Here is a 22255-nt window from a genome sequence, read left to right as displayed (position 1 = left end):
GTTGATCTCTAGGTATGTAGAAAATCTAGGGGAAACAAAGGAGCTCTTTCTCTCTCTCTCTCTCTCTCTCTCTCTCTCTCTCTCTCTCTCTCTCTCTTTCTTTCTTTCTTTCTTTCTTTCTTTTTATTGGTCTATCTATCTATCGGTTTATATCCTGCCTTTTTTCTACAAAGGGCTCAAGGCAGCTTGCATCATTCTCCTCCTCCAACTTATCCCCACAACAACCACCCTGTGAGGCAGGTTGGGCTGAGAGTGTGTGACTGGCCCAAAGTCACCCAGTTGGCGCCATGGCTGAGCGGGGACTCGAACCCAGATCATCTGAGTCCCAGCCCCACGCTCTTAACCACGACACCACACAGACTTTCAGTGCCTGTTGGTGCAGGCAAACCGCAGTTGTAGAGTTATGTTAAAGGGTTCTCTACCATCAGAAACAGCCACAGTTGTGTCCTCCTTTCTGGTTTTCTACTGGAGGGGCTGGACGTGGTCCTAGCCTCTTTTTTATTGACCCTTTAGACCTGCGCCACCTTGATGTCCTAGAAGGGTACAGAGCACAGTGTACCTTGCAGGAAGGCCCACAATTTGCACCATAGACAAGCACCTTCATGTTGTGAAACTGGGGACTGGGCACATTCCATCACCAGGTCAGGAAAGCTGCAAGGGAGATGTCCCCATGGGAGCTCAGATGGCCCAAGGAGCCCAGGTCAGGAAAGGACAAACCCGCGATCAGCTGGTAGAACTCTGAGTCGTCTGTGGTAATTCCAGGAAGGTCTTCGCCTTGCACAGAGCCAAAACCGGCTCACCCGGCCCTGTGACTCTCAAGCATCCGGAAAAATGCAGTGGCTGAAATGCAGAAAGCTCAGGGCCAACAAGTGAAAATGTCACCATCAGCCAAAACGGTGGACATGCGATCAAAATAGCAGGACTTGACACTAAATATATGCCCCGTTGGCAAAATCGATGACATTTTAGAACGGGGGTCCATTTAAAGGCCAGAAAACAGGGAGCGAGGCAGGATTTCCAGGTGAAAGGATTCTGAAAGTGTGGGCCGCCACCCAACAGTCTCTGTCCATCGTATTGTCCAGCCACACCAGCCTTAGAGGTGGGTGAGAGAGCAGGGCCTCTGCAGGTGAACAGAGGCCTTGGGCAGGTTTGTATGTTTTTAGGCAGTCCTTGACATTACCTGTTCCCGACCTGCTTGGACCTTCTAAAGATCAATAGCAGCAATTTCAACTGAACCCAGGAAAAATGCAGTTGATGCAAATTAGTGTGGTATGGACCAAACTGTAAGCAGTCATTACTCTGGAATTTGCACCAGCCAGAGTGCCCAAGGGGACTGTTTTCCAAGGCACAGTCCATTCTGGACTTCTATTATAGTGTATCTGGCAGGTTACCCCCCGCAGGAGAGGCCAGCTGCCCAGGTCTGCTTTGTCCAGATGCAAATGAAAAGTCAGCTTTTCCTTCTGTGGAAGTTTCACTACATTCTTAAAGGGTGCAAATTACAGCATGTTTGCCTCAATCTCTGCAGTGAGGTTTTGGCGACATGTAAATTCTTGCAATCCATCGATTTATTAAATCGGTTCAAAAGCAGACAGTTAATCAACAACCAATTCTTTCCTTGTTTGACAGCTGCTGTCCTTTTTTTCTGTTTTACCTTTTTCCTACCTTCCTTTCTGCCACCTGCAGGGCTCAGATAACACACCTCTTGCGGGAGAAAAGGGGTGGGGGGTCGCACAGGGATTTGAAGGACAAAAGGCGAGGATGAGGAAGATGATGTGTGATTGGGGCCCTGAAGTCGTGATGCTGGCGCGTTGACATTGATCTGATAGCAGAAGATTAACTCTGCTGCTAGACAAGATGAAAGATGCTGAGGTCGGAAGGGAAAGAGCAGCTATTGATCCGGTGCTCAGAACTCTTATGATGCCGAGAGACGGAAAATGCCAAGATACTCCCCTCCCTCTCCTCCTCCCGGTATTCCTTATCTATTTGCATTGAAGTAAAACACATAGTGGGTAAATAAGGAAATCGGTGCAAATTTCAAAGGACAAGGGCATGGCTGGGATTTATGGGTTGCCCCGCTCAGTCTCAGTCTGTGCCTTTCCCAGCTTGGTTTCCTCCAGAAGCATTGCACTACAAATCCTATAATCCCCAGCCAGAATGGCCAAAAGTGGGACTCCTGGTTACCATGGGAAATTTAAAGTGGCAGCTTTAAAAAGAAAAAAAAAATCTATTAAGGGAGAAACTGTGGAAGGACACCAGCCTGCCTTCTGCTGGGTGGCACGAAGAACCCTCTGGTTGGAAGACCCCTTCCTGGTCTTGCGACCCCCATTTAGGCCGCCCCGTGTGTGACTTGGCTCACTTCGAGACGTGGCTTGTCCCCGTGGCCCTGTTGCCGTCTCCTGCTTGCTAAGAAACCTTTTTGTGGCTTCTGCTGAGCCGTGAGCAAAATGGATGGCCATGAGCAACCTCAGACTCTCTGACTGGGTACCGAGGTGGGTAGTGCCAACCTGGTTACATGAGGAAAGCGAGAGTAAAAGGGAGTGTCGTATTGTGTCTGTGTGGAAGGGGGATCACCTCCTTATAATCTTGCCTCAGTTCTCCTTTCAGTGCAATGGAGGGGGGGGTGTTGTTTCTGGGAGAGAAGAATGTGGTCCGAGAGGAGCATTTCTGTGTTGCTGGGTAGATCTCTCCACTCTAACCCTCTGCTTTAAAGGCACAATCTCACAATTAATTTGCCTCAGTTTGTCTTTTCTGTATAATGGTTTGCTGCTGGGGATTAAGCTGACTGTTTGGCTCTGTCTACCATCAGTTGCCCTGCTCTCTGTCCCAGGAGTCTCTTTGGGCACCAAGGAGTTCCAGTGATGCTGATGATGCTCCATTCTGTGATGTGGTGGTTGGGGTTAAGCCTGAATTTTATGAACCGTGGCAGCAGTTCATTGGATCAGACTATCCATTGGCCATGTTATTGACCCAAAACTCTGTCAGTGAAAACTGTGTTCTTCTGTGTTCCACTGAAAACAAGCAAGCAAGCTTTTTAGAGACCTGCAGCTTGGAATTTGAATTTGTACAAAGAACCCCACGAATGTACCCCCTGATCCACCACCCAAGCAGCACTGAATAAGTATTACTGATCTTAGTTTTAAAACACTCCTGTGTTTAGGCTTGGTAACAAGATGTGTCTGGACCTGCTGGGTTAAACACAGAAGAAAACTCTCTTAGCCGAACAGATTAATCCATCCTCCTCTCACCATTTTTCTCTCCCTCAAATTAGTGAATTCATAGACAATCTGCCTTGTGGCCCCAGCTGCCTCTTACACACACACACGTGGCTTAAGCCGTGGCCCTTTGGAAGTTTTGTCCATGTGGAAAAACCCCCAGTGCTGCATCGGTTGTACATGTCTACTCTGCAGAGAAGGGGTGCCAGCCTTGGGAAGCTGCCGGCCTGGCTGGGAACATCAGCCCCGTTCAGGCTGAGAAGCAGAAAAGCTCGGACCCCGGGGAGCTCACGTTGTCAGCTGTTCTTTGGGAAGGAAGCAGGGCTCTGGCAGGATCTCTAAAGGCTGTGAGAAGGGACAGTGTTGGCAGCTACTGTGGAAGGAAGAGCGCAAGAGCCGCTTCCTCCCGGTGCAGTGCTGCGGAGGAGGGCAGGGCACGTTCCCAGGGAGCCAAGGTCCAGGCAGATGCCAGGAGGCGCTTCCTGATGGTTAGGACCCCGAGGGTGTGGAATGGGCTTCCGTGGGAGGTCATTGCAGCCCCATCGGTGAGGGTGTTCAAGGATAAGCTGGACATGTGTATGGTAGGCAAGTCATGAGCAGAGCCGGCTGGAGCTGGGGGTCAGACTAGATGGCCTCGGAGACCCCTTCCGACTCACTCCGTTTCTCGGTTTCTGTGTTTCTCGTTGCCTTATGCAAGAGCTTCAACTGGATTTGCTGGTGCATTGGGCAAAGTATCCTGGACTGCTTTTGTGTCTTGTAAAAGCAGCTTGGGCTCAAGCCTGTAACCCTGGCCTTGGCGCACTCGGAAGTTTGAGTCCACCCATTGCATGGAGTGAGGGGCAGTGGGGCAAACTTGGCACCTCACGCCCGGCATTTCAGCTAGAGGTGAAAACGGCCGTTTGGATAGAGGGGCACCGAGCGAGAGGGAAGGAGGACCCCTGTCCCCCCACACAGTAGGTTGGGGGGCCGTCGCATGGCGCTCTGGGGGTATAAAAGAAGCAGCGAGACGGTCACAGCCTGGGGGCAGATATGTCCACTTAATGGTTTTGTTTGGGTGTCAAGCTGCCTCTGAAGCGGGGCGGACAAGCGGAGCCATTCAGAGATGCTGGCCTGCAGCTCCCATCAGCCTGCCTCTGGCCAGGGCTGATGGGAGCTGTAGGCCAAAATCCCAGGGGGGGTGGGCTGGAGGATACCCGCTCCGGTGGTAACAGTACCCAGATCCTGTGGCTGGTTGCAAAAGTGGCGCCCTTGGATCAGGCAGTTCGTCTCTGCACCGGCTTCTTCGGCAGCTGAGCTTCAATCCAGGCTGCGTCGTAAATAAATGCCATTCGAAGTGAAAATCTGATCCCATTTTCTCGACTCCGCGTGGCTCCCCGCGTGGTCTTTGTTCCTTCTAGAGCAGGGATTATTTCTTCAGAGATGACTGATGTCCTGCTATTCTTTGTAGCCTGTTTTTGTGGGGGTGGGGGGTGGGGGGGTGGCAGGGAGGAAAGGGAGAGAGAAATCTAAGCATCTGTGGGAAATGTGAGAGATGCTGTTCCTGAAGCCAGGAGCTGCATTTCAGACCACTGTGGGGCAGTGAAGAAGTTTCTCCCCCCACCTCGGGGATTTGCCCCCTGCCCTTGCAGGTATTAAAGTCCTTTGGGTGCCCTTGGGGAGTCACCTGCCCAATCTTCGTCACGGCGTGACTGTAAAGATAGCATGCCTATTTTATATATGTCTGCATAACATGGCACCTATTGATGACACTGGAAGCCAGACTATTTAGCAGGAGATATATTTTTTAAACTCTCCCAATTTAATTGAATTCCTCCACCTCAATTTATTTATGAGTATTCTTAATTCCATTTCTATTACTCTTAATTTCATTTCTATAGATATTTCTCTCTCTGTGCAGTTCACACACATTGCAGACCCCGACCGCCAAGATAATAAAACATGGTGCGAAATATGCACACAGTGCACAATTTTATCGGTGGAGCCATTTCCATAAGAAACGACGCCTGCCAAGGGGCCCCGACGCAGGCTATGAAACGCCTGGGAATAGAAGGTAGTTTAGGTGGCTCTGAAAAGAGAAGAGTGTTGACAACGGGTGGGCCTCCCTGGAGAGGCGGTTCCATTGTTGAATTCAGGGGGCCATCCTTGAGAAGGCCGCCTCGGAGGATGCACCTGGAGGAGGGCCCTCGGTGTTGCTTTTAAGAGTTCACGAGTTCATACATGCAGCCGTTTCCAGGGGGTGACCTGTTCATTTGTTCCTGCAGAAACAAACTCTTGCGCACCCTAAAAGCACGGTCCACAGAAGCTCGTGTTGGAACAGATGTGTGAGTCTGTAAGGCGTTTAGATGCTCAGCACTTACGAAGGACTTTTTGTTGTTTGTGAAGCTGTGTGCCTGTGTTGATGGCGATGGTGGTGGGGTTGGAATGCCGGGCAGGCTGCCTTGAGTCCCGTGACTGCCAGAAGAGCCCTGCAGGATCTGGCCCAGGGATCAACTCATGCAGCATTGTGTCCACCTGAGGGATCCACCAGGAAGACAGCTGTAGAGCTGCACTCCCCCACCCATGTTCCTCAGCAACGGGTGTACCCAGGCGTGCTACTCTGGACCTCTAGCAACCGGAAGCCTGTTCCTCTGTGGATTTCTCCAGTCCCCCTTTGAGGCCGGGTGGCCATGGCTACCTTGCGTGGGGGCGAATTCCACAGGGAAGGGTGGGATTGGAGCCGGCCCTTTCATGAGGCGCCATGTGGCAGTGGCCTCAGAGGGCAGATGCTGGGAATCAGTCCCACGGTCTTGGAGGAAAGCGCTGTGTGCACCCTGGAGCCCCCAGTGCAGGGAGGGTGGCTGACCTGTTGCTAGTCTTGAGGTAAGATCCAGCTGCCACGCCACACAGATTCAATGCAGGTGGAAGGTGCTGTTCACCTCAGGCTGCAGGCTGGTTCTAGGTGGAATAAAAGCGCTGCCAAGAAAAGTGTGCCTGAATCTTAGAATCATAGGAGAGTAGAGCTGCAAGAGGCCATGAAGGCCATCTAGTCCAGCCCCCAGCTGTTGCAGGACACCATGTTACACCATCCCACTCAGAGGGCTGCCCAGTTTCTCCTTGAATGCCTGCAGTGGGGGAGAGCCCCCCACCTCTCCAGGCAGCTGGTCCCACTGCCGTATTGCTCTGACAGTGAGGAAGCTCTTCCTGATGTCCAGCCTGGACCTGGGTGGTCGCAACTTGACTTGATTATTCCGTGTCCCACGCTCTGGCATCAGCAAGAAGAGCTCTCGACCTTCCTCTTTGTGGCAGCCTTTGAGACCTGGCTGCAAAGCTTGTTCAGAAGGACAACAGCATACATGGTGCTGCTCTGTGCTATCTTCACAGCAGCCCTGTGAGGTAGGCTAGGCTGAGGGGGAGTTAGCAGCAAAACCAAGCTCCCCGGTTAACTTCCTTGCTACATGGGGTTGGAGCCCAGCCTGGCCTTCTCTTCGCTAAGGCGGCTGGGCTCTCTGGACTATAGTTCCCAGAATCCTCGGCCACTGGCCATGCAAACTGGAGAAGATAGGCGGGGCTGTCCGGTATCCCTGAAGGGGACCAAGGGCCCCCCCAGCCCTCCTCTCCCCCCGCTCCCAAAATGGTGCCTCTGCCTGAAACTAGGCTCAGCTTGCCAGGAAGTCTGGAGCTGCTGGCAGTGTGATTTATGGTGCTGGATGGGAGCGCAGAACATGACCCAAATGTCAGAGGAGTAACTATACCCTCTCTTGAAGAGCTGTGTGGTCTCCGAGGTGAAGCCTGGGCAGAGGGGAGCTCCTCTTTCACGCCAGCGGCCATCCTTCTCCCGGGCCGCAGATGGAGCTGCCACGAGCCTGAGAGTGTGTGTGCGTGCGCGTGTGTGTGCATGTGTGTGTGTGGGGATTGCTGGCGTTGTGCCAGAAGGTCTCCAGTTCGAATTTTACCCCTGCCCAAAAGCTGCTAGGCAGGTATCTCAGAGACACCACCTGGGCAGCAAGTGACCCAGCGGCTGCTATGGTTGCTGTTGTGTTTATTACCCTTTCCCCCCACAATCTTGCCAGCCAGTACAGACAATACTGGTCTAAGAGGGAGCAAAGGTTCCCTATTGTCCTATTTAAATTAGCCTCGCTTCAGAACCATGAGGACTGGGATCTTAACCCTGTTTTTAGCAGCGACGTGCAAAGCAAGTGCAGCTGTGGAGCTGGCATGGAAGGGGGGGTTCTAGGGAGGAGTGAGGGGTCCCTGGGACGCGAATGTTGAAGCACACTCAGCATGCTGGGGCTCAGCCCCCTCCTCCGCCTGCGCTCAGTCTTTTGAGCATGTTCTTTGCCCCATTTCCCACGGCAACCATTTTGTGATGGTGCCAGGACAGGGCTCAAATACTGACATGCGCACACAGTCCCTTCACTTTCGCCTGGCATCAGGTACACACAGCGCTCCTTCCCAATATCCTTGAACATCACATGTGCTGCTTTTCCAGAGCGTTTCTGCAGAAATGCAAAATTCAGAGGACGTGTCATTATAAACACCCCTTCCCTAACATCTAACACCCTGTCCTCACACTGCTATAATGTGAACACTGTTTATATTGCTTTGAGATAATTAGAGCTGTCAACTAAGGTTTTTTTAATTGATTAACTGTCTTGCTTTAAGTCTTTTAATTAACAGCTTTAAAATAGTTGCAGCAGCATCTCACTTTGGGGAGTATTTTTCAGCAGAAATTAACATATTTGCATCACATTACGACACACGGAAAGACCATTCTTTCCTCAGATCAGCCTCTCCAAATATACACTCCCTAAACCCGGGCTGGATGCTATTTTTCGCACCGTGGGGAGATTTGGCACTGCCACAAAATGGCAGCCTTGATTGCTGTGATGATGGACGAGATACCTGCCCAAAACATGGAGTGCGAGAGAGAGGTGCAGCCGATGAATCCGGTTTCGGTACCAAGGGGAGCCCATTTCAAACCAGCTGCAGCTGCGGGGAAGAAACTGTGGAGGGGTAGGCAAGTTGGTGGATGCCAAGGAAGAGGCACTGTGGTCTTGGAGCCATGTTGGCTATCCGTAGCCCAGGTCAAGGGAGAAGCCATCTTGGCTTGAGAGGGGAAGTCCGTCAGTTCCCGCATGCCGATTCCCCAGTTGGAGCAAGAGGAGCTTGTAGAGATGTCATGCTCACAGGTCTGTGTGGATCCCTGCTTTTATAAGTGTGTGTGTGTTGGGGAGAAATCTGCATCAAAGCCACCCAGATTTGCTGGCAAGAAAAGCCGTATTCTGCAATCCACACAGATTAGGAGCATTTGACAAGCGTGCCTGATTTCTTTCATTTTGCATAATGTGCGTAATTTTGTTTTGGCTAAACATAGGGAGGAAAAAATGCAGATTTGGAGATCAGGCCGCCATCTTGGATGGGGCCAGAGGATGACATTGCATTTATATCTTGCTTTTTTCCTCTTGTGAGGCCCTCAAGGCAGTTTGCATAGCTTCATGTTATCTCCACAACAACAGCCCTGTGAGGTAGGCTGGGCTGAGAGTGAGTGACTGGCCCAAAGTCACCCAGCTGGCTCCATGGCTGAGTGGGGACCAGAACCCAGATCTCCGGGGTCCCAGTCCAACACTGCAACCGCCAGACCACACTACATTAAAAACACCAGTGTCCCCCCATCAGCCATGATCAAGCCCCTTGCAAGAGCTCCCCACTTCCCTTCCGTTAGCCCTGATCCTATATTATGCCCAGAGTATCTCCATATACGTAAGAGGCACGGCGTTGTGCCTCCTGGAGCTTATCCCTGTCCATGCTGGCCACACACCCTTGATTTACAGCGGGGCTTTAGGATCCTGAGACAGTTTTACCGGGAATCTTGTAAATCCACCTCCAAGAACCCTGCATCAGCAACACGCGCTTGGTGGATTCCGCCCTGCCTTCAGATACTGCTCCAGATGCGCCTCCCGCGCGCCCCGTCTTCCCTGCTAATCCCACACACTGTGTGGTCTTCCCCGTCCCGCTCGAGATTATGGGAAAGCAATAATGTAAGTTATGTTAATGCTCTGGTTACACATAACTCATCCATCACTGTCTTTCAACAGGCTTTCTGTTACATAACAGAGCTGCGCGTTTCCATTAACATCAATCTGCCAAACAATATAATGCGCAGAAATGTAGAGATTACCTAAAAGGGACATCACTGGTGTCCTTGATGTCCGTACATCCCACCTCCTCTTCACAGGCAGGCAGTACATCAGGCTGGGCAGGGGATGTTTTGCTCTCAGGCTGGGAGAAGAGGACCGGACGGACGGACGGACGGACAGATGGAAGCAAGGAGAGCGCCAAAGGGGGAAAGGGCAACGAATCCACCCTCCTAGCCCAGCTATTAGGAATGCGTCAACACACTTAAACCCACAGCTCTGACGCGGAAGCAGGCTGGAGGAGACTCTGCCGGCCATGCATTGCTCGTGTTCACGGTGGTGTCCAGGAAGCCGCATACGGCTGTAGCTTTCATTTCCCAAACTGAAGAATGTGCCACGATATCGTTTGGCAGGTTCCGGCGACAGTCACAAGAACATCCGAAGAGCTGTGTGGAACCAGGGGCACTGTAGGCAGGCCGCCATGGGATGTGGAGAACCTCAACACCCATGGAGCTTTCTGTGGATATGTTGAGACCGGGGGAGTTCCTATCGCACTCTTCACCCACTGGAAGATGCCAGTGGAGAAGCGCTTCTGTTCTCGTCTGGTGGACCCGTGGGGAGATGTCCCTTGGGAGCCTGGAAATAAGCCTGATTGAACTCAATGGGTTTACATCTGAGTAGACCAAACTAGGGCCACCCTCAGGCTCCCCAGGGATTCAGCACCTGCACTTTTTAATCATCAGGAGACACACGCCATCCTGTTCCACCAAATCCCCTGTTGCCTCTGAGCTGAGCGGCAGTCCCAACAAACTATTAATTTTGTTTTCATAATTAATTAATTAATTTGTGCTATGTTAGATATTTGTATTTTATTTGTGTAAGAGCCTCAGGACGGCATACAAATATCCTAAACAAACAAACAAACAAGCAAACTTTGGATGTGGAGCCATCAATACTCACCTTGTTCCAGGATTTGCAGAATATCACAGGTGTGTTTTCACTTATGTATTCTCCTGTATCTACTCACCCCAGGCCTCACATGCAAAATCCGAAATCACAGCGACCATAAAGATTCTTCCCGATTTATCTACACATTTTATAAATATCAGGTTATTGAAAAACAAAATTCTGCATTTGGATGTAATGCTTCACTTTTGCAAAAAAAATTAATTAAGCTCATTCAGTTTTCTTCAGTTTACTTCAAGTCCCCCCCTCGGTCTTTTTTTCTGTTGTTCTAATAGAATGTATTAATTTTGCCATAAAACCAAAATCTTATATTTTCATCCAAGTATTCATCTCTCAGGCATTGTTCACACGCTTCATTCTTTTGTACACCACATTCTATTCTTTGCTTTCATGTTCTCTAAAGTAAACCTTTTCAGGCCTAAGAAGGAAAAGTGCCTTTGACGGTTTTTAATTCAGAAACCAGCATGCCCCTCAGAAAGGTAGGACATTCTATCCGAACTGCCAAGTTTACCTTCTAATATCAGCTTTTCTGAACTTTGGGGTTCATTCCCTCTACTGGAGCAAAAATGCCACCATTTTTTAAAAAGCCATTTCAGGAGATGTGGCTGTGATATTTTTGTCTATACATATTTTTATATGTTCATGTGGTCATATTTTTGTTTATACATGAGAGCCAGTGTGGCATAGTGGTGAAGAGCATGGGGCTGGGACTCAGAGGATCTGGGTTCGAGTCCCCACTCGGCCATGGAGCCAACTGGGGGACTCTGATTTGCATGGAAAAATCTCCGACACTGAATAAGATTTCCAGAGGCTGTTGGGCCCTCAGTACCTTCATACCTTTTTGCCCCCCCCCCCCCGACACCATGCTGAGTAAACCCAGGACTAAATATGCAAACAAATGAATCATAAATTATGCAGATTTAGGGGAAATACACACAGCTGACTGATCTGTACAGGCTATGAAATCGAGTGTTTCTTAGCACAGAATTTGGATGATCTTTGGACAGCATTTTAGGGTTCGTTTGCTCGTGCCAGATGCCAATGTGGTGTAGTGGTGAAGAGCATGGGACTGGGACTCAGGTGATCTGGGTACTCTAATTTCACCCCAAATAAAACTGTCAAAAGGTTGTATGGCACAGAAGGATTATGTCAACAGTCTTCAAGGAAGCCACAAAATGACAGTGAGGGATTACTGCCAGTGAAGCCCTGGAATAGCTTGTGAATAAGGCCTCAGCCCTGAGACCAGTCTGGTTTCGATCAACCCATTATCCAGTGCACCACCTAAAATTAAGCTCAGGCTTTGCCAGTATCAACAAAGCCCTGTTTTGGTTTTATTTGTTTTCTGCAAGGGACCCATGTAAAGTCTGCGTCAGTGAAACTCAGTGTTGGCAACCTGACGCCATGTATCGGCCCTCCGATTTAGTACAAGGCGGAATCCTATGCTGCTAACACATCCTGCGCAAGACAGAGAAGTTCAGGAGCATTGCCCTGTGCATCTCACCCTCCTAACTGAGAAATGTCCTGATCACATGCCTTTCAACACAAGGCAGTGTCAAGACAATGCAGAGGAAGGGTAAGAGGAAAGCTAGTGCAGAGGGAAGGACACCTGGCACAGACAACCAGAGCCAGGGTGGTGTGGTGGTTAAGAGCACGGGACTGGGACTCAGGCGATCCGGGTTCGAGTCCCCGCTCAGCCATGGAGCCAACTGGGGGACTTTGGGCCAGTCACAGACTCTCAGCCCAACCTACCTCACAGGGTTGTTGTTGTGGGGCTAAGATGGAGGAGATGTAAGCTGCCTTGAGCCCTTTGTAGGAAAAAGGCAGGATATAAATTGGAAAATAAATAAGGTTAGGACATGCAGCGCTCAGGCAGTAGGCTCCCACTCACTGATCTGGGTCTGTGCCCCATGGGATCTGGTTGGACATACTTCAGCATAGACAGGTACCTGATGGTGCTAAAAAGGGGGAAATGATCCTTTTTTTTTCCTTGTGCTTTCTGGCAGGGACAAGGATTTGTGAGCTACACAGTCAGAAACGCCTCCTTCTCTTTATTTTTTTATCCCAGCAAATTTAATTAAAAGTTACTCAAATTATTTGATGAAAGAATTTCATCTGTCGGTGCCAGTGCACCGCTGAACATCCTACAAGCTGTGATGCTTTCAGCAAACGTAGGAATCTGCTTAGTTCTAAGTAAAGTAATTTATTCCCATTCTTGTGTTCAAATGAGAGGATGTTACCCCCTGCAGGAAATAATCTCTTTGTCTGAAATGTCACACACACACACATGTGGGGGTGCAAATATACATGGACCACAACAGGTACTTAAATGAACCCAATGTGTGCAGAAAAACAGATCCAAATCTAAGGTACTTTATGGACTGACTTATTAATATAACATTTGGAAGAAGAAATCTGTTATTCTTTCTAAAGCAAGAACACACAGCAAATCACTGACCAAGTCTTTGAGCAAACTTGAGGCACACCAGACAACAGAAACCTCGCATCATGTCCTATCCCCTCCTGCGGCAGCCATTTGGACCAATTCCATCTGCTCTATAGCTAACAAGCATAATAGGTCCTGACCGAGGAACTCTGGGAAGTGTAGTTCTGCTAAAGTTGACCAAGGTTCAGAACAAACAAAGGGAGGGTTCAGATTGCAAACCATTGTGTAGTATTGTGGCTATGAGCTTCAGACAACGTTGCTTCCCGCTCTCTTCTGTGGTTGTGAGAAGGAGCATTTGTCTTCTGTTAAACTCCTTGCAGTTGGTTGTTTCATTCAAAATAGGACAAACTGTGGATAGTTTTAAACCTGTGGTTTGTCTGAACAAACCATGATCAAGCCATCATTTCCAATACTTGGCTTGTTTGGATATAGTTAAATCGAACCATAGTTCCTGTATTGGATGAAACGAGAAACTAGGTTTAAAAATGTTAGTTTGCATTGGAAGAGGGCATCCAGGGCTCCTCAGACAGGGAAGGAGTACAAGCTTACATTTCAATTCCCCAGAATGCAGCAGTGGAACATTTATTGGATACACCAAGGTATTATGGGAAAAGATAAATGCTGACTCTTAATTTTGTGCTGCTGCCAGATGGGAGTTACTCTCCTCATTCTGCTAATGCTAATGCTGGATGGGCAAGGGTTCTTAAGAGTCTTTAAAATCTTTAAACAGCAGTTAGACCGGACAGACCTTCAAGGAGAAGGGGCTCCCCACTGAGGACACCTTACCCCAGAGCCCCCGCAAGCCTGGCGCTGGCTGTTTCCCTGGGAAACGGGGTTCTGCCCATTTTCTCCCTTCCACTTGAGTGTTTTCTTCTGCCCAGAAATTGAAATAATGGTCTGTCCTGGAGGAACCCAAATGGAAGTAAATGGTTTCTCCAGTTTTACTGCTTTCCTTTGTGTGTGTGGTTGTATCAGCCGTGCCTGTGTAACCCAATCGTAACAGCAAGCAACGCGGGTGCACGCATGCACACACACACACACACACACGTACACAAGCACATCCACAGTGCAGCCCTGTAATTAAATCTCTCCATTTACCCTCCCAGAGATATCTCTCCTTTTTGACACACACAGTAGAAATACAGTTGTTATAACATCAAATTGGAGGCTGCTGTAAGAAGGACTTTTAGCGTTGTCCGTCACTGCCTCTCCGTGTTGTCAAGGTAATAATAATGGAAAGGCAGAAGATGACATCTTGAGAGCTTTGCTAGTGCCTGATTAAAAATTGTGTGGGTTGCAGGGCTGGGGGCTGGGGGGAGACAGAGCTGAGGTTGCCAGCTGACCGGGAGGGAAAAGCAAAGCATCAGCATCGCATGTAGGTACAAAGCAAACAACTTAATCCCTGTATCTTTCTTACATATGTACGTATATCTCTACCTACTGATCTGTAAATAGATATGCATAGAGAAGGACTAGTTGCCAGGATGAGTTTTTGATAAAGCCACAGCATTCCTCTAAGTAGCATCTGAAGGCAAGCAAGAAGTGCTCTAGAAGCGTGAACAGAAAAATGGATCAGGGTTGGGACAACTGCTTAGGAATCATCAAAACGGAAGAAAAGCATCTCTCTAAAAAGACAGCAAAAGAGAATCATGGGAGGCGTAACATGTCATCTGTTCATTTCTGGGTATCGATGCAAATTTAGAAATAATTAGTAGCGTTTAGATAGAAGTTCAGCTCAGCGCCTGCAGAAGTCTGGGACCAAGGGAGGTTGTCTGGATGCTCACTTCAGGCGGGTAGAGAGCAGCTCTGATAGTTCTTTATCTCTGGAATGAGCCAGGAATGCCCTCTGGGTAGAGGAATGCACTTCCAAAATAGAGGACTGCCCTCTATAAAAGAAGACCCAGCCATGCTAGCTCTGGGGCCAGGGCTGGCAAATGGTAAATTGAATTCTCTGGGATGACTTGCAGGAGATCAGCAAGGTGTTTGAGTCCCACTGAACTGTCGCTCGAACCAAGAGGATTGCCCCTAAACCAGGCCATTAGAACCCTTCTCCCTAATCTGGAGTCATTTTATTTGTGTGTATTTTATCTTTGCTCATATGTATAAAGATGTGCATGTTTGCAGTGGAACAAAGGACCCCTGGACATTGTTTTACACAGAGCCACATCCTTTGGTTAGTATGGTGTTGATGGACTGGAACGATTTTTTCTCACTCTGCTGGGAGAAGGCAAGGGCTGAACCAGGGACCGCCTTCAGGAAGCTCTGGGCAGGCTCCACCACTGAGGAAGGGTCCCGTCCCATGGACAAGCCACTCCAGGCCATGTACTGAGTTCAACTTGTTCTGCCCCCTTATCGTATCTGACTTCACCCCAAGGTATGATGAATATGAATTAATATAATGTATTTCCACCATTATGCATCTGCACCCGGATGGTGGCCCTTTTAGTTCCACAGGAAGGGGCATGGCCCACTGGATTTGGCCCCCACACCCCCACTTGTCAGCCTCTGATGTATTGGGAGCTTGCCAGCCCTTGCTTCTGGGAGGCAGACACCATGAACGGCCGGAAAGCGTGGCCAGAGTAGTTCAGCAGGGATCCTGACTCTCATCTAGAATGTTCCAGTGGCCAAGAGAGGGAGGATGATGCTGAACTGCTACATCGGACAGGAGCACGTGGTCTGGGCATGCCCACCCGTCTGCACATCTTGACACCTGATTTTTTCAAGGCAGGAGGCGGAACAAGCACTGCTGAATTGTTCTCCTCTCCGTTTGCTCATGTCGATGTAAAACAGCTCTGACATTTCCAAATGGAGTAACCAGTCAGCCCTAATGGAAGGGACAATATATTTTGATGTTGTCATGTTAATTTCATTCTGAGTAGTTGGCTGGCACCCACATTTCCTTGCAAATCTAGTTATCTAACTTTAAAGGGAAAGCATGGCTCTTAATGGTCTGCAGGAAGAGTGTTCTGTGTGTATTTTTTCTTGCAGTGCAAATCGTGTGCAGTGAAGGGGGTGAGACGTCAACAGGCAGCAATGCCAGTTGACATGCAGAAATACGTGGCAACTGGTGCGAGGTTTGACTGCACCTCTTTGGGACAAGCGCTGTGCAGCTAGTAAACTTATATCACATCTGTCCGTGTGCCATTCTGGACTGGCACCATGTTGAATGAAAACTCAGGTGTACTGAAATAAAACCGAAGGATCTTATTTCTGGCAGAGCATGAGGAGCTGTTAAAAGCACAAGTGTCTCTAATAAATATTGCAGGGAGGTTCAAACCTCTTTAGCATGAGGATAGACCTGAATTTTGCAAACGTTTTTCTGCTGAGTGTTCTAGAGGTGTGTGGGGCTCAGGACCAAAGGGGTGGAGCCAAAAAATGGTGTTTTTAGCCAGGTAACCACACCGTAGGAGGGGCATTTCCGCTGTTTAGAATGGGGAGGGGGCACTGCAAGTGCTTCGCAGTTATGGGGGGAGGGAGCAGGGCCAAGAAAAGGGCATGGCCATCTGGAGAACCTGGGGGGCTGGATTTGTACTGCCGGCCTGAGCTTGAACGCCGCGATGGATATAATGTGCATGTGGGTGTGTGTGTGCTGAGGGTTATTCCTTGAGGCTGTTGCATAGCTGGCACCATTGAACAGTTTTGCATGCAATTTGTTTGTGGAACAAGGTGTGGCAACATGCACAGACCCAGGAGGCTTTGAAAGGGAAGCGGCAGATTAACGGAAGAGCATCGTGCGGCAGCGATCGCTCAGTGTAACATCTGTGACCACCCTGAGTGGGGTTTGCCCTGCAAGGCAGTGGGCATCTCTAAGGCAAAACCGTCAGGGAAAGCTTATGAAGAGCAGTAGACGGGCCGTGTTGGATCTGTCTGGGGTCCCATCTAGCCCACCGTTCGGTTCACTCAGCAGCCCACTAAGACCGGCGCCCAGAGTCTATTTCCGAGCCCTGAATCTCTAGCAGGCCGCGTGCTCCACGCCACTGCTGTCCAGGGGCGCTGTTGATCTCTGCTGGATTAGCGGGCTTTGTGCCCACAGGTGCTTCCTCTCCTGTTCCCCCTGGATCTTTTACCCAAATCCCTCCCAATCGAATGCCCTCCTCTTCCCTGTTCTCGGATCCCTCTTTGCAGAGAAGGCTGTCCTTCAAAGACAAGATGCACAAACACCCACCCTTTAGAACGCGGCTGCTTTCCCCCTTTTCCTTTGCCCTCCGGGCCTGAGTCCTGGATCATTTCTGTCCTTAGCATCACCCCATACCTGTGGGAGGCCCACGAGGGCGGGTGTTTCCCAACAACTGATGTGCTCGGACCGCCTGCCTCTTGTACTGGAGGAAGCCTTGAGCCATGAGGCCCAGCAGCCAGGGCTCGCCTTCTGCTTCAGGAATTTGCCCAAGCCTCTTTTGAAGCCGCCCGAGTTGGTGGCCGTGCATGACCTCCAGGAGGTGAATCCCACACGCTGCACGGTTTGCAAGCTGCTTCCTTCAATCCATCCTGCATCTCCCACCCACCCGCTTCAGGGGGTGACCCACGGGGTTCTCATCTCACGGGAAAGTGCTCATTGGGATCAGACATGCCTTCCCTTCCTGTGTTGGCACATGTGGTGCCACGCCGCAGCCCGGGCCCAGCTGCTAAAAAGCAGACCTGCATCCTCAGCGTGGGACTTGCTTCTGAGCGGGGCCAGGGACTCCCGTGCACCGGGCCACCTCCTCCGTTGCAGCCTCTCTGTGCGGCTTTACAGGGGCCCCCACGGTGCCGAGCTCTATCCCAAGCAGAGGCCCAACACCAAGGCGCCCTCCTGAAAAGCTCAGAATAAAAGCTGCAGTGGTGGGGGAGTCCCTCCGACGCAGGAATTGGTTGCTCTCCCTGCGAATGTACACAAGACACTCTCTTTAATTTCCTGGACTCATAGGGCAGTTCTCTACATGTCTACTCAAAAGTAACGCCCGTGCAGTTCAAAGGAACTTAATCCGATGGCTTGAAAGATACCCCGCTATCCGAGGGGGGCTGGTGACCCCTAAGTCAGTGGGGCTTCCCTTCCAGGGTTGCTTTCATCCTGAGCTTTACAGGAATTATCCACCGTGCCAAAATAGGTTCACCACCATCAGGAGTGTCCATGAAGCTCAAACTAAAAGCTGCCATGGCGGAAGAGTCCCACTGACAAAGAAAGACGTTGACTGCTTCTGAGAAAATGCTGTCCAACTCAGAGGATGAATCGATTAAAATGTATCTAATTGGATTGTAGCCGGCCTGTAACTAAAATCCACAGTGAAATAATAAATAAAATGAAACAGATGAAATAGCTCATCAGTGGTTGAAGATACGTCAATAAATAATCAGGACGTTCAGTCTATCGTGTTCATACCACACAGCAAGTGAGCGACTTAAAAGATCAATGAATTTGGACACCTCCCGATGAGTAAAGACTAAAGCTTTTGTTTTGCTTTTTATAGGGTTAGGTAGTTGCTGTTTTTCAAAGTTGGCTAAGCAGAAGCAGTGTGAGGATGAGAGAATGAAATTTATGAAATGTGGAGGGAAGGATTCGCCCCTTTCCCTGTGTCTTTTTCTCATCGTAATTCTTAATTATTGAACGAAGCTGATTGCTGGTTCTGAACAGACTGTGAAAAGGAAGAACTCTTTTTGTGCACAGCAGTTAATTAACTTCTGTAGTCTTGGTCTCCAGCTTGGATTGCTTTAAAAGGGGATTGGAGACATTCATGGGAGAGGAGGAAGCCTATTAGTCATGCTGGAGAAACGGAGCCTCCACAGTCAAAGGCAGTGTATCACGCACATGCATTGCTAGGACGTGTAGTCACTGACCGTGCTTAGTGCCAGAGTTTCACAGGGTTCAGGCATGAACAGAAAGCCAGGCTGTGATTGCACTGGGCCACAGCAGGGGTGCAACCAATTTGCCTCCAGGGCTACCAGAAAATACACCCTGGAGTAGAATGGCTGCTCCTGGCCACAGCGCCTGGTGTCCTGATGACTACCTCATGTTCAGCCTCCGGCTCCAAGACCTTGCTGCTCCCTGCCCGCCCACCTGCCCGCCTCTCACCCAGCTCCAGTGGGTTCCTGCTTCCATCCACATCTCCGCCCAGGTGCTGCCCTGCATTTATTTATTTATATTTATTAAAACATTTCTATGCTGCCCCTTGCCAAGGCCTCGGGGCGGCTTACAACATCAAATACAAAATACATTAAAACAATAACAATTAAAATATATACAGTAAAATAAAATAAGCCGCCCTGGCCGAATAAAATTCAATAATAGTAACATTTAAAATGCTGCTTAAATAAAAAGGTCTTTGCCTGGCGCCGAAAAACAAATAACCTTGCATCTCCCTGACCTCACCTTGTGCCCCAACGGGACTGTTCACTGGTTCCTGACCTTTGGCCTGCTCCCGTGTTTTTGCCCAGACCTTGTGGTCTTCCTTGGGTCTTGACCTCAGACTGTTCAACGACGTGTTTCCTACTTCTGGCCCCTGAAGCCTCCCTGAGCCTGCGCCCTGGCCCCGCGTCTTGGCTGTAGCTGCCTGCTGCCCACGTCCAGGGCCTTTCAGCAACGCCACGGGCTCTGGGCAGTCGGCCCCGGTAATGTTTCCTTACATGTAGATATGTTTCCCAGAGTCGGAAACAGGGCGGGGGACCTTTGCTCTGATCAGCTCTTTCGCTGTTTTCCTCCCATGGGGAAAGTCTCCCTCTGAGATGGCAAAGCGTATCCTACCCAATTAGGGCTGTTGATTTTGTCGGAGAGGATCTTACTCATGCCATAACTTCCCATTGAGTTGGGCAAGTTATATTTAGCAACCACGGCACTGTTCCCAATTTACTCCTTGGCATCCTTAAGGGAAGGAGCCAGAGGTGCCTGAACGGCAGTGCTGTCCAGCCAAGGGTCCAGCCACAGGTTCTGTCCAATCCTCTAGCAGAGTCCATGTGTACTGAGATGTCGGGGGGGGGGTGTTATTTTCTCTAAAAATGCTCCTCCACCTCGAAGGAAAAAAACCCACATTCAGTACATGGAAAACTCGTGCACTGCTGAGAGACATTCTAGCTAAGCTCTTTCCCTGCTGTGTCAGGTTTTTAGGTGAAGGAAAGATACCCATTTTATGGTGCATTTAAAAACCTGATCACCTCCCTACCCAGTGCCTGAATCGGCATAGTCCCAAGTCTAATTCAGAAGTCTCTGTGTGATTATTATTAATTTATGATGATAGTTTAATGGATGAACATACTACTTACCATTCTTGGGGGGGGGGGGAATCCATCTGCTGCTCCTTTGATCCCCTCTCTTTGGACATTTGAATGGGCTCTCCAGCTGCCAGAGAAGCGAAGAAAGCCGTGGGCACATTGGCGTATCCGGTGCCACTCCACACGGGTCGATATCCACGGTGGGGGAGCAAGCGCAGGAGAGACAGTGTTGGACCAGGGACCCGGGCGATCCGGGTTCTAGTCCCTCCTTGGGTGGCTTTGGGCCACTCCCCTACCTCACAGGGTCATTGTGAAGATCATATGGGGAGGATGGAGCCCACCTCACAGGAAGAGAGGCAGGTCATGAATCAAATATGCAGAAATAAATTTGGCACTCATGAAGTCCCAGCCCCCAGGTTTTGGAGGGCCTTGTGCTAGGCACCCTCCTTGCTCCCCACAGGGGGTTTGTGAGGGGGAGGCAAACCAACTGGGTATAATGGGGAAGCAGAGCAGCAAATCCTAGGCAGGGAGCCACTGTCAGTGGGCCCCTGCTGGGCTGTGGCCTCTCGGTGGCTGCCCGGCCATGCCTACCTATGTTTCTATGTTGTAAGCCGTCCTAAGAGGCAGAGGCTTGAGGGGACGGCATATAAAAGTTTAAAATACATACATACATACATGCATACATACATACCTGGGCACCTTCCAAAGCATAGGATAGACACATTTGCTGCATAACAGCAGACACCCTTGGGAAACTTGGGGTCCTCCCAGCCCCTTTCTCAGCTGGTCCATGCCTTGACCCCCTGGCTTGTGGGGGCAGTGATGGAGGCCGTGAGATGCACTGTGGGAAACCTGTAGGGCTGGCCACCCCCACTGGCATCCCATAGACTAGCGGACGTACCCCTAGCTGCACTGGGGCTCCTTTGGCCCAGGGCAGCCCTGGCCAGCTGCTTTGGGGACTCTCACTGGAAAGCAGGACACCCAATGAACCGTGAAACACACATGCCTCTTGCCACGATGGCAAGCTATACGCAGAGCAACCTTTTGGACCAGCCTCCCTTGGCGTGTGGGATGCAGTCGCGCAAGAAGGAGAGCTGGCTGATTGGCCTGCGTCATAAATCCCGCTGGCCAGGTTCTGTTAACTGCATGACCATCGCAGACCAGATCAGCTGCAGTTTCCTGGTAGTTAAGATGGTTCCAGGCTGGGGAAGACTTTAGGAGAATCAGTTGGACTGTGGTGATGGATAAATAGCTGTATACCCCATGGAACATGCGGGTGCAGGTGCATTTCCTTGGTCAAAGGCTTCTCTAAAGTAAACGTTAAACCCCTTCACACAGAAACAGAGCAGGGCAGGCATGAGGAATCTTCTTGATAAAGTATTTTTCTGGGTGTGGGGGAATTTGCATGACAAGAGAGCCGTGTGGCAAGGTGGTCTGAGTGTTGGACTGGGGGCCTGGGTGGTAGAAGGTGACTTTGGCCCAGTCACTCGCTTTCAGCCTAACCTACCTCACAGGATTGTTGTTGAGAAGGTAACATGGGGTGGAAGATGTCTATGCAAGCTGCTTTGGGTTCCTCCCAAGAGGAGAAAAAGGTGGGATATGAAAGCAGTGCTGAAAAAGAGAATTGAGTCATGTGCACCCTTGGCTGCTTGAAACGACACAGCCTGTACACAAGGTTTCCACCTCAATGAGAGCTAGGCCCTTGACTCTTAGGTAGATTGAGCCTCTGCTATTTCGAGTGTCTTCAGGTTGCCTCATTTTACCTGTGCTTTTACTTCTTTTTCAGAGCTATTTCCAGATGTGTTTGCACTGTAATTTTGGATATTTTGTTCTTAAGCTGCTTTGAGAAACCATGTATTTATAGCGTTTTTACTGTGCTCTTTAACCAGAGAAGGATTCCAGAACAGCTTCCAAAGATAACAAATGTCAGCCGCTGTCCCCAGGCTTGATTTAAAAGACATGACACAAAAGAGAAAGGGTGTGAAAGGAGGAAGGGACCAGTTCCTCATTGCAATGCTCTTGTAGGTGCTCTTTCTGACCAGGAAGGGAAAAATCAGCTGTTTACAAGTGTTCCTTCTCTGGCCAAGGTGTGGGGCCAGGTTGGTCTCCCCTTTGCTGTGGGGGGAGGCAAAGATTGCTAATCAGTTATATCTGGGGAGACAGAAATAAGATACCTCCAGGAACCAACTTGTGAGATTGTATAATTGATAGATTTCTTGTTGCCCAGTAAAAACGTGTCTAGGCTGGCTTCGCTTTCTCTTTCTACTCCCCAACCTTCTTAGGCAGTTGTGCAACTGGAAGGGACTGTCTGCAGCAGCGGTTTCCACATGGGAATCCAGCAA

The 22255-nt window shown here is 49.8% G+C and overlaps 1 protein-coding gene and 1 long non-coding RNA gene across 2 annotated transcripts in view; one reads left to right on the top strand and one right to left on the bottom strand.

Moving 5' to 3' along the window:
- The window catches only part of FBXL18 (F-box and leucine rich repeat protein 18), a 111506-nt gene that overhangs the window by 83017 nt on the left and 6234 nt on the right, over nucleotides 1–22255 (top strand). The gene's annotated exons all lie outside the window — the stretch shown is intronic.
- Nucleotides 4155–19614, bottom strand: LOC123024914. The gene is made up of 3 exons (XR_006415020.1): nucleotides 19078–19614; nucleotides 10286–10412; nucleotides 4155–4660 (listed from the first exon to the last, which is right to left on the bottom strand). It is a non-coding gene; the product is annotated as an uncharacterized LOC123024914 (long non-coding RNA).

This window comes from Varanus komodoensis, unplaced genomic scaffold, assembly GCF_004798865.1.
Source record: "Varanus komodoensis strain SLA01 unplaced genomic scaffold, ASM479886v1 scaffold26, whole genome shotgun sequence".
NCBI classification, from domain to species: Eukaryota; Metazoa; Chordata; class Lepidosauria; order Squamata; family Varanidae; genus Varanus; species Varanus komodoensis.
The sequence above is the reverse complement of the archived record's forward strand: the minus strand, read 5'-3'. Positions and strand labels throughout refer to the sequence as shown.